Source organism: Lepisosteus oculatus, chromosome 27 (assembly GCF_040954835.1).
Source record: "Lepisosteus oculatus isolate fLepOcu1 chromosome 27, fLepOcu1.hap2, whole genome shotgun sequence".
NCBI lineage: Eukaryota > Metazoa > Chordata > Actinopteri > Semionotiformes > Lepisosteidae > Lepisosteus > Lepisosteus oculatus.
The window spans coordinates 2305094-2317318 of NC_090722.1; the positions used below are offsets into that span (position 1 = coordinate 2305094).

General features: G+C 47.8%; 1 protein-coding gene across 2 annotated transcripts in view; it reads left to right on the forward strand.

Annotated features, from left to right (window-relative positions):
- The first annotated feature begins 425 nt into the window (after window positions 1-425).
- The window catches only part of otud7b (OTU deubiquitinase 7B), an 81703-nt gene continuing 69903 nt past the window's right edge, over window positions 426-12225 (forward strand). For both annotated transcript variants that reach the window (XM_069185394.1, XM_069185395.1), the window contains exon 1: window positions 426-624. The gene's annotated coding sequence lies outside the window, so the exon portion shown is untranslated. The remainder of the gene's footprint in view (window positions 625-12225) is intronic.

A 12225-nucleotide genomic window follows, 5' to 3' on the forward strand; every position in this document is an offset into this window, starting at 1 on the left:
TTCTCAGAATGACCGCAAACGATGACATCATACTCGCATCACTCCCCGCCGGGCCGGTGAATTCACGGCATGAGTAATCCAGCTCCTCGCGGCTCTCCGCGGCCCGTCACGGTCACTCGGGGTCACCCCGATGCGCTGATTGGTCCAGCCGGAAAGCGCTTTCGCGTCTCCTCCCTTATCCAGCCAATCACCGCGTTGATACCCTCCCTGCGTGCTTGAAGTCTAACCTTCTCCCCGGTGACGTCACGTCTATCGCCCTCCAATCCCCTGTCTATCACCGAGCTTCCGCTCCACGATTGGGCTGTATCTCAAGCTGTAGGCGGGGTTCGTGCTGACTTTGGCCATGTATTGGTCGCTCTGCATGGCAATCAAAAGACCGCTCGCTGAGGATTGGCCAAAGCGGCAGGCTAGGTGGGCGGGATGAAACCGCGTCTGGTTGACATTGTTGTTGTTGATGTGAGTGAGTGTGAATTTACTGTACGCTCTTTTCGAGTCCTGCTTGTAATACGTTGGAATTGGCACCCGGTGGGTGTATACACGTCTCTTGGGTTTGGAGTTACAGAGAAAATTCCCCCCGGAGTAACGGACCAAGGGATGAGCCAGACATTGCGGCGGCCCTGGAAGGTAAGAGGAGAGTAGTTGTGCGCTGCAGACCCGAGAGTTGAGACATTTTTCACCAGCGTCTGAAATCTGCACCCGGCTCCCGGGCAGCTGTCGGACGGGGAGGGCAGGCTCGGCTTGCCGGCGGTGGGCTGAGCCGGGCGAGCCGGCCGGGGCAGCGGGCAGCGGGCTGGCCTGACCCGGCCGCGGAGCCGCTCGGGGTCTCAGGCTGCGGCCGGAGGACATTTCCAGCCAGCCGGGGGCTGGGTGACGCCGAAACCCGAGTGCGGTGCCGCGGATGTGAGCGCCGAGTTGAGAAGCCAGCGTGCGGGGAATTGCACACAATAGCCGTGCACGAATCACGAGCCCCACGATGCGGTTACGTGGCTGAGATCGTGGCTGGTTAGGCTTCATGTATAAGGGAGCGAAATTATTTTAACTTCTCCAGTCAACTTGGGCCCCGATTCGATGGGATGGCCTCGATATCAAAAGTATCTGAAAGTTATTGGGGAAAAAAAAGCCCACATGCGTGCATGCTCAGTTTGTTGATGGAAGTCAAGGATCGTTGTTTGACCCGGGAATGGATGCGGTATGAACAGTTAAGTTCATTTCTCGAAAACACACAGACCCAAAGCGTGCGCTTCAGACGCATGGTAGGGGTGCTCGGTGAATTAAGGGTCTGCACAGGGTGGAGGAAAGTGGGGGTGACCCCAGACCCCCCCTCACTCATTGCGGCTAGGGACCTGGGTGGCACTCCGGGCTCCAGCGTGGGGGGTGTGGAGCTGTCAAGACTTCGAGGGCAAAGATGCCAGGAGGATGAAAGAAAATGTCTTTTTTCCCCCCTCTTGACGTATAAATACTTGGTTTTGTGTTGGGTTGATTCTCTACGTTGGACTTCGCAGTTTTCCTGTCTCTTTGGAAACTTTGGGAAACTACACCAAGAGCAACGTCTCACATGTTGGCGGCTCAATCCCATTCAACCCCCCCCACACACACACACTACTACATCCGTTTAACTCGCAGACATACATTCTCATGTTCAGCAAAATATCCTAGACAACAACATCATTCTCGTTTGCCAAAAAATGTTATTCCGCTTTCTGTGACAGCTGAGACAGCCTCATCAGTCCTTTGGCTTCGAGTGTCCCCGCTTGAAGGTCTTCCTTAATTCCTTAAAGCAGAATTCAGCGCCGGTCTGGGTCGTGTTTCTCCCCGAGGAGAGAGCGCTGCTGCTTGTGATGCTACAGAAGGTCACGTCAAGAAACACGTCGGTGTCGCCCTGTAAAAAGCGAGCCCATGCTGAGTGTCCTTGATTGAAACGACTGCCAGAGACGGATCTGTGTTGTCGTTGTGTGCGGTGCCAATCCACTTCTAAATGCGTTTCTAAAACGCGGACCCCGCGTTTTCTGAAGCTCCTGTTGCCATTTTTGTGCGCTTCGTTTTTAACCGGCACTGTTTTTTGCCGGTTATTGTGGAGCCGGTTCCGTTTGGATCTCGGCAGTTAACGGACAAGCGCGGTGAGCAGGCGCCTAGGACTTTCAAAAACAGTGTATTGTTTTTGCAGAAAACCCTGCAGACTTACAGACTGGGAAACAAACAGCAGCTAAGTTTAAAGAAGCTTTTGCCCCGCCACCCACACGCACGTTCATTTGCTATGCTATAACCTGACGTTACTCAGCGTCTTGTGTTATTGCAACTAATTTGTGCAACTCGGAGAGTGGGCTCTAGACTGTATCCAAGCCCTCGGTAGAGTAGGACCCGTACAGGAAAGTAGTATCGAGTGCTATGTGTTTGGAAGGGCTTGCCTTCCGTTTTCCTAGAGATATTACGTTTATTGCACACGCCATGCGTGAAATTCAGGTCTTCACTTTACTCAGGGGATGGAGAGGAAAGGTGACTGAGGTCTGCGAGTGTTTGAAAAGAATCTACAGGATTTATCGCTGTCGTCATTTCACCTTGCCCTCAGTGAGCACAACACGGGGATATAATTAGACACACGATAGAGGGCGGTTTCGCGACACCCCCAGAAGAATCTTTTTCGACACAGTCTTGTGTCAAACTGTGGAGGAGTGGATTACCCGCACGTGCTGCAGAGGGATTGTCGCGTCCACGCGTGACGCTGCCCCGGATTGCTCACCGTGTGGAGAGCTGACGAGCACTGTGGGCTGGACGGGCTGTTCTTCTCCGATTAGAAATGTTGTGAGCACCAAAGGCAGCACACACACACACACACCTCTGTATCCAGACTTGTCCTGAAGCCTCACGCCGATGGAGACGGGGCGCCGGTTGCCATGGTGAAGAAATGCTGTCAGGAAAAGTGGGAAACCGGGCCACTGCTGAGGGAAATACCGAATTGCTTTGCTGTGTTTTTGAATTGGGGGGAAAAAAAGTTCCCCGACAAGAACAAATGTCACACGAAACGGGAAGTGTTATGGGGGGCAGCCCTGTGTTGATATCCAACACGAGAGTGATCTTCTCGTGTGCTGTGATTCAGAGCGATGAAAAGTGAAATAAGCTTTTCCTGTATTATTTCTGTCCGCACTACAAAGGCGGGCTGTGGGACAAGTGCCAGGCTTTATTAGCGATAGCCAGTGGAAGTTACGGCTCGCCTTCTTACTTACTGTACACATAGCAACCCAGGGCGCAGGAAAGTCCTCCCGGACATCACCACTACAGGAAAGGGCCAGGTTACACTCGCGCCTGAATTATTCAGCTATTTATTTGTGGGTCTTTTGTGAGGGATAATGTCCAAGCAGAAACTAGGGCAAGCGGACGAGCCTGTTCTTGCAGTCCTGGTGAGCCTGCCTGGCAGAGTGGCTACTGTGCGTGGTGATCCAGGAGTGTCTTTCTAGTTTCGGCACTCCTACACCTGGGCGAGGAGCAGCTGACTCTCTCTCGGTACAGCTCGTCGTCTTGATGTTGGTACAGGAACCCCTGAATGGGCAGCTCGAGTCCTCAAGTGTCACCCCGATTTTCATTCCGCCCCTCGATGACTTCATTGATCTCGTTATTTGGCTACAGAGGCCAAATCGGTCTCTAACCTGCAGGTACCCGTGAGGCCCGGAGGACCTGAGCTTTTTCGGCTGCGACCCCACGCTCCTCCGCCGGGGTGTCTCGTGTCCAGTGAGGCAGGTCATTCTGTCTCCTTGCGCTGTGTCCGGCTGGGAGGAGGGTAGCGTGGGTCTGGCGAAGGTCGGTTTCAGGTTTCTCTGCGGCGCTTGCTAGAGTTGCCAATTGTTGTGCTGTAGAAGAATCTTCCAGCTGGTACACGAGAGGGGATCTTGTGATTAGTTTATACTGCACCACAGGGCCTGTAGAACACTGCACTGTTTTGCACGCTGTAATTTGCCACTTATCGTAACGTTTTTATGTCTGGATACCTGCGGGTTATCTTGGTGCCTGCCCTTCTCAAACTCTTCATTTCCGATGACACTGTGACTCCCATTCCCTGTCTGTCCTGGCACTGCTTACAAATGACTACGGAACCACCTTTCATGCTTTTGCTGTTAATTCTTAAGCTGTGATTTCATTTTCCCCTTTTGCTTCACTGTGTCGTCGTGCTTTCATCTGCAAATGTCCTCATCCTGTCCCGGCTGCTGTCCTGAACTGTATTTCTCCCTGTAGTGGGTTATGATGTGCACCAAGGGTTGTGCAAGTCTAGAACAAGGTTCTAAGTCATATTGATGACACTGATCCCCTGGGATCTCTCAGGAGGGATAGATGAGATCTTGGGATCAGTTAGCTACTAGCGACCAAACAAAACCTGTTACAAAATGATATAGGATGCTGTTAAAACCACCCTTCTAATGTTTTCTATGTGTTCTTATGTTACACTGTGCACTGCAGATGACGAGCACGGTTCAGGGGAGACAGGGTGGGGAATCACAGGTGCGGTCCGAAAAGATGAGAAGGTACCCAATGATGATCAGGGCGGGTGCATGTCTGGAAGTACCTGGCGCTTGAGAATAGAGAGAGGGCAGGAGGCTGGCTAGTGAAGAAGGAGAGGAAAAGGAAAGGCAGCAGGTCGTGTTTGTGTTGCTGCTTAGACTTACTATGCAAACTGTTGCAGCAAAATTCACACCTGCCTGGAGCTGTCAGAGATGAATAAGAGACGTTCGCAAGTGCTAGTTTACTGGGGAAACTCGTGTGAATGAGCGCTGCTTGATCAGTCCACTTTATTGGTGCTTTTTGGTGAGCAGTTTCTCAGAGCACTTCACAAGCTGTATCCCAAAACGCCACGATAAGAGTGCAATACCCCTTTATTAATATACGGGTTAGTCAGATGTCATCTTTTGAACTCAGGAGAGTGAATCACTTTTGTTACAAATAAGCAACCTTCATAAAAACAAGTTCCTATTTAATTGAATTGAGTTTAATGCCTCTGCACTCCTAATGCTAAGTGTTTTGAGGTGGAGTTCACTATGACAGAGTGTAACAGCTGAAGGCCCTGGTTCCAGGTCATATGAAATAATGTCTTGGCATTTTATGCTAGTTTTCCAACAATGGGATTCTTGGTTATAGAAAAAAGTGATTATTTCATCTTGTACTTCTATCTTAATATGCACAGCATTTAGCTGAAGTGCTTCATTGTTGAGAGAAATCACGTTTCTTGTGTATTTTAATTCCGCAGTACATCGCGCGCCTCTGGTCTTTTTGCTTATGGAGAGAGATTTGCAGTGTTGGAGCTCGGCATTATACAACTGTCCAACCTTCTGAGCAACTCGATGATGCAAGGAGCACTGATTCAGTGGAGAAACTGGTTAAAGAGCACCCTTATGATTCATGCAGTTTATGTTATTTATTTTTCCAGTCCGATGCCTTCACAGTTGAAACTTATTTGAACTATTAATAGAATTTCGAAGCGGAGTTTTCCACCAGCTCAGTTGCTGCAGTGGAGGAAGGATATGTCACACCTTCAAAGCTCACAGCCGCACCACTTGGTAAAACTACCCACCCTGACTTAAAGGAGTGCTGTCTGTTATCTGTTTTTCTTTGTGTTTCATGTAATGAGAGCTTTCTGTAACCTTCCCTCCTCCACCTCCACCTCCTCCACGCGGTGTTCTGAACACGTGTACTTCTGAACACCCTACTCGAAAAGAGTAGGGGTGTTACCCCAGCGTCCTGGTCAAGTTTCCCATTGGCCCTTAACAATCATGGCCTCCTAATAATCCCCCTCTATGAATTGGCTTCATTACTCTGCTCTCCTCCCCACTGAGAGCTGGTGTGTGGGGAGCGTTCTGGTGCACTATGGCTGCCGTCGCATCATCCAGGTGGGGCTGCACACTGGTGGTGGTGGAGGGGATCCCCATGACCTGTAAAGTGCTTTGAGTGGAGTGTCCAGAAAAGCGCTATATAAGTGTAAGCAATTATTATAATTATAATTATTAATTATTACTTGGCATGACTTGGGCTCCGGTCAGTCCGAGAGCCCATCGTCATGGACCAATGTATTAAAGCCGAATGTACTGTATGAGCTCTCTACTCGCAACAGAGTGCGCAATTTAAAAAAAGAGAAGAGGTCATTCAGCCAATCTTGCTCATTTGGTTGGTAGCAGCTTATTGATCTTAGGATCCCATCCATCTGTTTCTTGATCCCAGGCACTCTGCTTCAAAAACATGATCAGCCAGTTTTTTGTGCCTGTTAATTATTGATTATTGTGCCTTCTATGGCATTTAACCCAAAAATGGGATCCAAGTCACGCATAAGAATATATGCAGGGAGTGTGACTCAGCTAACAGTAACCACATGTCTATATACACATTTAATCCCAAGTACAGAGTGTATGAACAGCACTGGTTGAGATCGTGATTTATAAGAGAAGGGTTCGGTTGCCTTAGTCCTACTGTTATTGATTGAATGACATTACTGGCAGGTGTTTTTGTTCTTTTAATTTAACTTTAAATTATCTTTTTCCACAAGATGGTGCTTTTCACTGGCACACTTTTTTAACAGAATTCTATTTCAAGGAATTCCTGCTTGTGCTCCTCTCAAAGCTTGTGTTCTTCCAACTGATTCTCATTGCGTTGTACCAGTCTTGCTCTGGTATCCTACTGGGATATTGCTGTCCTAATGGTTTTTTTTTTCTGGCTTGGGATAGAGCATCGGAAGCTGTATTGACAGGAAGTTTAGAGGAAGCTATACAGCCCATTATACACATTATGTGGCTGTTAGCTTGTTGACCTCTGAACCTCTCCAGTCTGCTTAGTGCTAGGATCCCTGTGAATGAAATGAGAGTTTTTCGAAGCACATTTGGAGGGGGTGTTGGAGGGAAAATGACTACACGTGCTCAGTGGATGCAAGGAATTGAGCCCTGAGATGGTGTCTCAGCCGCTGTTTTGCAAAGTCCTCACCTTTATAAGATGATAACAGGTGCTGGCTATTGCTTTTTGGATCTACTGTAATTTTACCTTGATTTTCAGATCTCTTGCAAATACAGATGCAAATATAACACGGGATGCACTGCTCATGCGATTTAATCGGTACAAAGCCCTCCATTGTGTTATGGGATGGAAATTACACAGCTTCGTGACCAGTTTGCATCCTGGAATTGATTCCCTCCTGTGTGGAGTTTGCATGTTCTCCTCAACTTTGTGTTGTTTTTTATGGGGTGCTCCAATTTCCTTGCCCATCCCACAGGGGTATTGGTTAGGTTGATTGGTATCTCTAAATATTTCCATGTGTGTGTGCCCTAGATGGACAGTCCCATCCAGAGCATAGCCCCACTTAGTACACTGTATCCTAGGATAGACTCTGACCAGGATTAAACATCTTTCTCATAGGAGATGGATGAAGAAAAAATAACAGCTTGTGAAATCTGGAATGGATATGCATCTTGCACAATGTCTCATCCTCTTCCCTCCTGTTCAGCTCTGGCAGTGTGTGTACCTCCTCATCTTTGCACGTTAATCTGTGGGATTCCATTTCCAAAAGCCTTTCCTTTTCAAAGACACGGTGTGCGAAGGAGGGAGCAATCGGCGCATGTCTTACAGTCATGGATTGTACAGAAGAGACACAATTTAGTCAAACAAATTAAAAAGTGCTGCATCTATTTCATCCTGCTAGACGGTGTTTCAAAGAAAGCCTTTGTAGTGGAATCGTAATTCTGTGAGTTTGAAGAGGGAAGAGTCGCATTCTGATTTGCAGATGCCTTCTTTGTCGGGTTTGACACGAACCCAGGGGACTCCAATATTGAATCTAGAAGCCAGGGATAGTTATCTGTTTGCTGTAGGTTGTGAAGAACTGTGAATATTTCCAGTAACGGCAGAAGATGAACTTTCAGTCAGTCTGGGTGTTTCTGGATGAGCGTGACTTGAGATGAATTCATCCTGATGGCTGTTTGCTCCCCTTGCGTGCGTGCAAGACGGGCACTGCCATGAGGGGATGTGCCCTGGGTGAACTGTTTGGGCAGAAAACTGCCCTCACGCCAACTGCAGGATGTTCCCAAGTACCTTTTCCATTCTTCATGCACCGCATAGTCCCTGTTTTCACCAAAACGCTGTTTTACAGTATCCCCACAGTCAAAGAAAGTTTTATTCATTTGGAAATCGGATCTAGGATTCAATATTGTCTCGGGAGGCTTTTGCTGCCGAGCCTCAGCTCGCAGTGAAACTGAGAATGTGAGAAATGTGCCGAACAAGAGGAAGGCCGGTGAGCCCCTTCTTACTCACCTGGCTGCTTGTAGCTTATTGATCTGAGGATCTCGTCCAACTTTTCCTTTTGAAGGATATAAGGACATGTGCTTCATCACTCTGGCTGTTTAGCTTGTGCAAGGCGGTGCCTGCTATATTCGGGTTTAAGCTCACACTCCTCTTGAGTTTGGTTTCAGTTTTTAGGGCCTTGGTTTAGTAGTGAAATAGTATTCTAGGTTTGCTTTGTTCACACCTTTCAGAATTTCAGCTCGAGAGTTCAGTTCAAGTACTTGTATTAATTGACCACCTGAGCTCAGTGCACATTTATATTAAATCCAACAGCATTCCTTTTAAATCAGCAGTCTTACTAACAACCCCAGTTCTTTTGTTCGAAGATGACCCTAATCCTATAGAGAACATTTCCATTTAGCACATTGTCGGATCTCAGAAGGTACTACATTGTTGGCTGGACTGTAAACAGAGAAGGCTTGGACCTTATACATTTTCTTTAGTCACCAAATTCACTTTATTGGTTGGCATTTCAGAATATTTTGGTGGTTGTCCTACCCTCCACAAAATATTCTACATTAATTTAATCGGGGTTCTGCTTCTGTTGCCTCTGCATTTCTGTTCTCCTTTACAAAATTGATTGATACCTGATTGCCCGTTTGCTCAGTGGGCATGAATGCATGTTTACAGTACATCTAGAAATTTGCTCCATTTAATAATAATAATAATAATAATTGCTTACACTTATATAGTGCTTTTCTGGACACTCCACTCAAAGCGCTTTACAAGTAATGGGAACTCCCCTCCACCACCACCAATGTGCAGCATCCACCTGGCATTTACCATTAAACTGTGGAGAATCTTATTTTGCACGACATGGTGTTGTGTTTTGTAGTATCTAGTTACAGGAAGGTATATCGGAGAAATACAGCATTGTTAAATTACAAACCCTGTATTAAGAGACTGCTTGGTTAAGTGTATCGTCACCTCAGAGAAAAATCTAACCAGTCTATCTGTTAAATGGCGGTTGTCCCATCCTTCTTTATAGCTGGTGAATTTCAAGTGAGAGGGATTACTGTACGCAGAGCTTTTCACCACACAAGACTTTATAAGCATCCTCTACTCGTATCAAGTATCTCAGTCTTCGCTGCTCAGGGCTACAGAGCCTCTGTTCTCTGCAGAGCAGAATTAGACAACAGAGGGTCAGAGTCAGCCAGGTGAAACCTCCAGTATCCTGTGATGCTTCAGCTGCTCACGTGTTCTTCCTCAAGAATCCTGACTCTGGAAACCATTCCCGATCCTAACTCCAAATTCTGCACCAAAGCAGCACATTACATATTCTGAGGCTGGTTCCAGTACTCATTGCATTCTTAAGACCTCTCAGTATGTCTTTTTTGTGTGTGAAGGTGTGGAGAACTATGGCACGTGTGAGTTAATGTGCTTTAAAATTCTCACTTGGGAGGTGATGTGTTCTATAAGATACAGGTGACAACTCTTATCTACACTGTGTGCAGCGTAACGATGCAGGTTTCGTTGTAACGCAGACTAAAGAAGGGTACAGCTGTCAAAGAATCATGTTTAAGATTTGTATCGATATGATAATGGTACTTTCGGAAATCAGGCTCATATAAACTTAACCACCCTGGTTTCTCCATTAGTTTAGTTTTAGTCTTTAGTCTGTAATGACTGTGACCTGGATTCCTGAATTGTTAGCTAATGATGGAGCGCTGGCTTGCTGGGGGGGGTGACCCCAGGGGCTGACTGGGCACCCCTGAGCTTGCGGCGATGTCGCTGAGAACCGCATCCCTGATCAGTTGGAGGCCTTGCGGACTCCCTGCGTGTCTGTTGGTAGATGGCTCCCCTGAGACGATGTCTCACAGCCTTCACCTGCCCTGCTTGCTTTGGGGGTCATTAAGTGGAGTTTGATAACAAAAAGGCCACCGTGCTTAATAAAGGTTTGTATTTTTCATTTTCTACCCACCCTGTCTGGAATCACTGTGCCTCTGCTAGCAGTACCGCAAGAGCTCCTGTAGTGCACTGGGAGGATGAAGGAGGGAGGTCACCCTCTTCTGACCTTCATTGTGTGCGTGGTGTAAGCCTCACAGTCCTTCACAGGATAGTCGGTGCCAGCTGGAGATTTGGCTGATCTCTCAGTGATATTACTGCCAGCCTATGGGATCCAGGAAGTCATTGGAGTCTGTCTTCAGCTGACATCCAGAGAGCCCTGGCCAGCTGATCCTAATTCTACCCCCGGCTGTACTCTGCCAGGTGTGCAGTGCTGCTTGGGGAATTATGGTCACTAGTTCTACGAACCGAACAAACCCGCGATGTCTGTATCGCAGAGCTTAGCCAGCATTTAGCAAAACAGTCTTTGCCAATTGAGCCATAAAGGAGTCCCTGGTTTTATGCCAAAAGCCTCTGTCCTGTGTTAGATAGCAGAAAGAATGACTTTAACATAACACCTCTTGATAGCACCCTTATCCCGAGGGTTTGTGATCTTTCGGCCACACAGAAGTCACAACTGGAGATGAAGAAAGTCCCGATCTCCTCTGATCACACTCCTGGATGGAGGGAAATGAGACGACTGCGTGCGGATGGCATGTTCAGGGCTGGCTGGGGTGTGAAGATCATTTTCGCTGCAGAGCGCCTGCTCAGCTGTAGTACAGCTGTTCCCAGTGGATGTCTCATCTCTGGCAGACAAGTTTGAATAAATAAGTAAAGAGTTGTGGTGTCTGATTGGGGTTAGTGGGACAGAATGGCAGGGCTTTCGCTGTGGACAGCAGCGAGGACAGGATCATGGGAATTGCAAACAATGTAGAGAAGGCCGTGCCTTAGAGTGTTTGTACCTGCTTGGGCACCACTTGGGCCCAGGCTGCGGCGCGCGGAGTCGAGTCGTGTGGAGTTGCCCGGCCCGTGGAGTCGCCCGGTGAGCAGGGCCCAGGCCCAGTTGGTGTCCAGGTGTAATTGGGAAGTAAGCAACTAACACAAAGGGACTGTAAGAAAGAGCACAACAGAGAAAATGGTTGCTCCATTACCAAGTAATAGTTCTAGAGTTTCAGCGAGAACGAGAGTCAGAGCAGAAACAAACAGCGCCTAGATTTCCAGTCCAACCTTGTGAGCTAGGACACGCTGATGCAGAACTCGACTTCTGCCCTTGTCCCTGTTTATCAAGGCTGTTGTGTGCTATGTGTGTCGCAGGTGTAGAGCTAGCACATGCCAGACTGGCATACCAGTGATTTGCAGAGCCAGGTGGAGTCAATATTCCACGTTAAACTTTAACTGGGTTTTCCAGCCATTTAGAAATGCATTTAAGGAGGGGGCACATTTTAAGGTAGAAAAAACCCCATCACCTTAATTTTTGGTCATGCTTGTTTGTGCTGTACATTTTTAAATTAAATGTAGGTGCATTCGTTGTTTTTTAAATTTAACAACAGCTCAAGGAGTTCAAATAATTTACTTCAGACGTTGATGCATTGGAAACCTGCGATTTGTTTTTTTCTGAGGGTATACATCTCTTAATTTATAAAATACAAAGGAAATCTGCAGCTGCCTGTTCCAGAAGAAAACAGGTTTTAAAAAATGCAATTGAGAGAAGTCCGGTGACTCAGTTGTCGTGGGATCAACGTTAAATCCTGAAGAAGCCAAAAAAAACTGCTAACGGGGCTTGCTCTACTCCTGGGCCCTGTGAGGAGTGAGAAGTGCGTGATAATCGCAGAGCTGAAGCTGCACTTCATCTTGAAAACAGTCTGGAATGGATTGGGATAAGTGCTGAGGCCTGTAGTCTGACAAACGCACACACGGAAGCTGTCGCGCTCCGCTGTATGGCCTCCCAGGGCCGCTGTGTGTTGGGACTGAAGGCCACTTGAAGGAGCCTGTGGAGCTCTGCCGGGGCTGCCTGCCGCTGAGCCTCGTTTGTCCAGCAGGGGCACAGCCTTGTCAGCAAGGACGGCCGCTCAAGACCGTTGGAACACGATTGTTGGACAACCA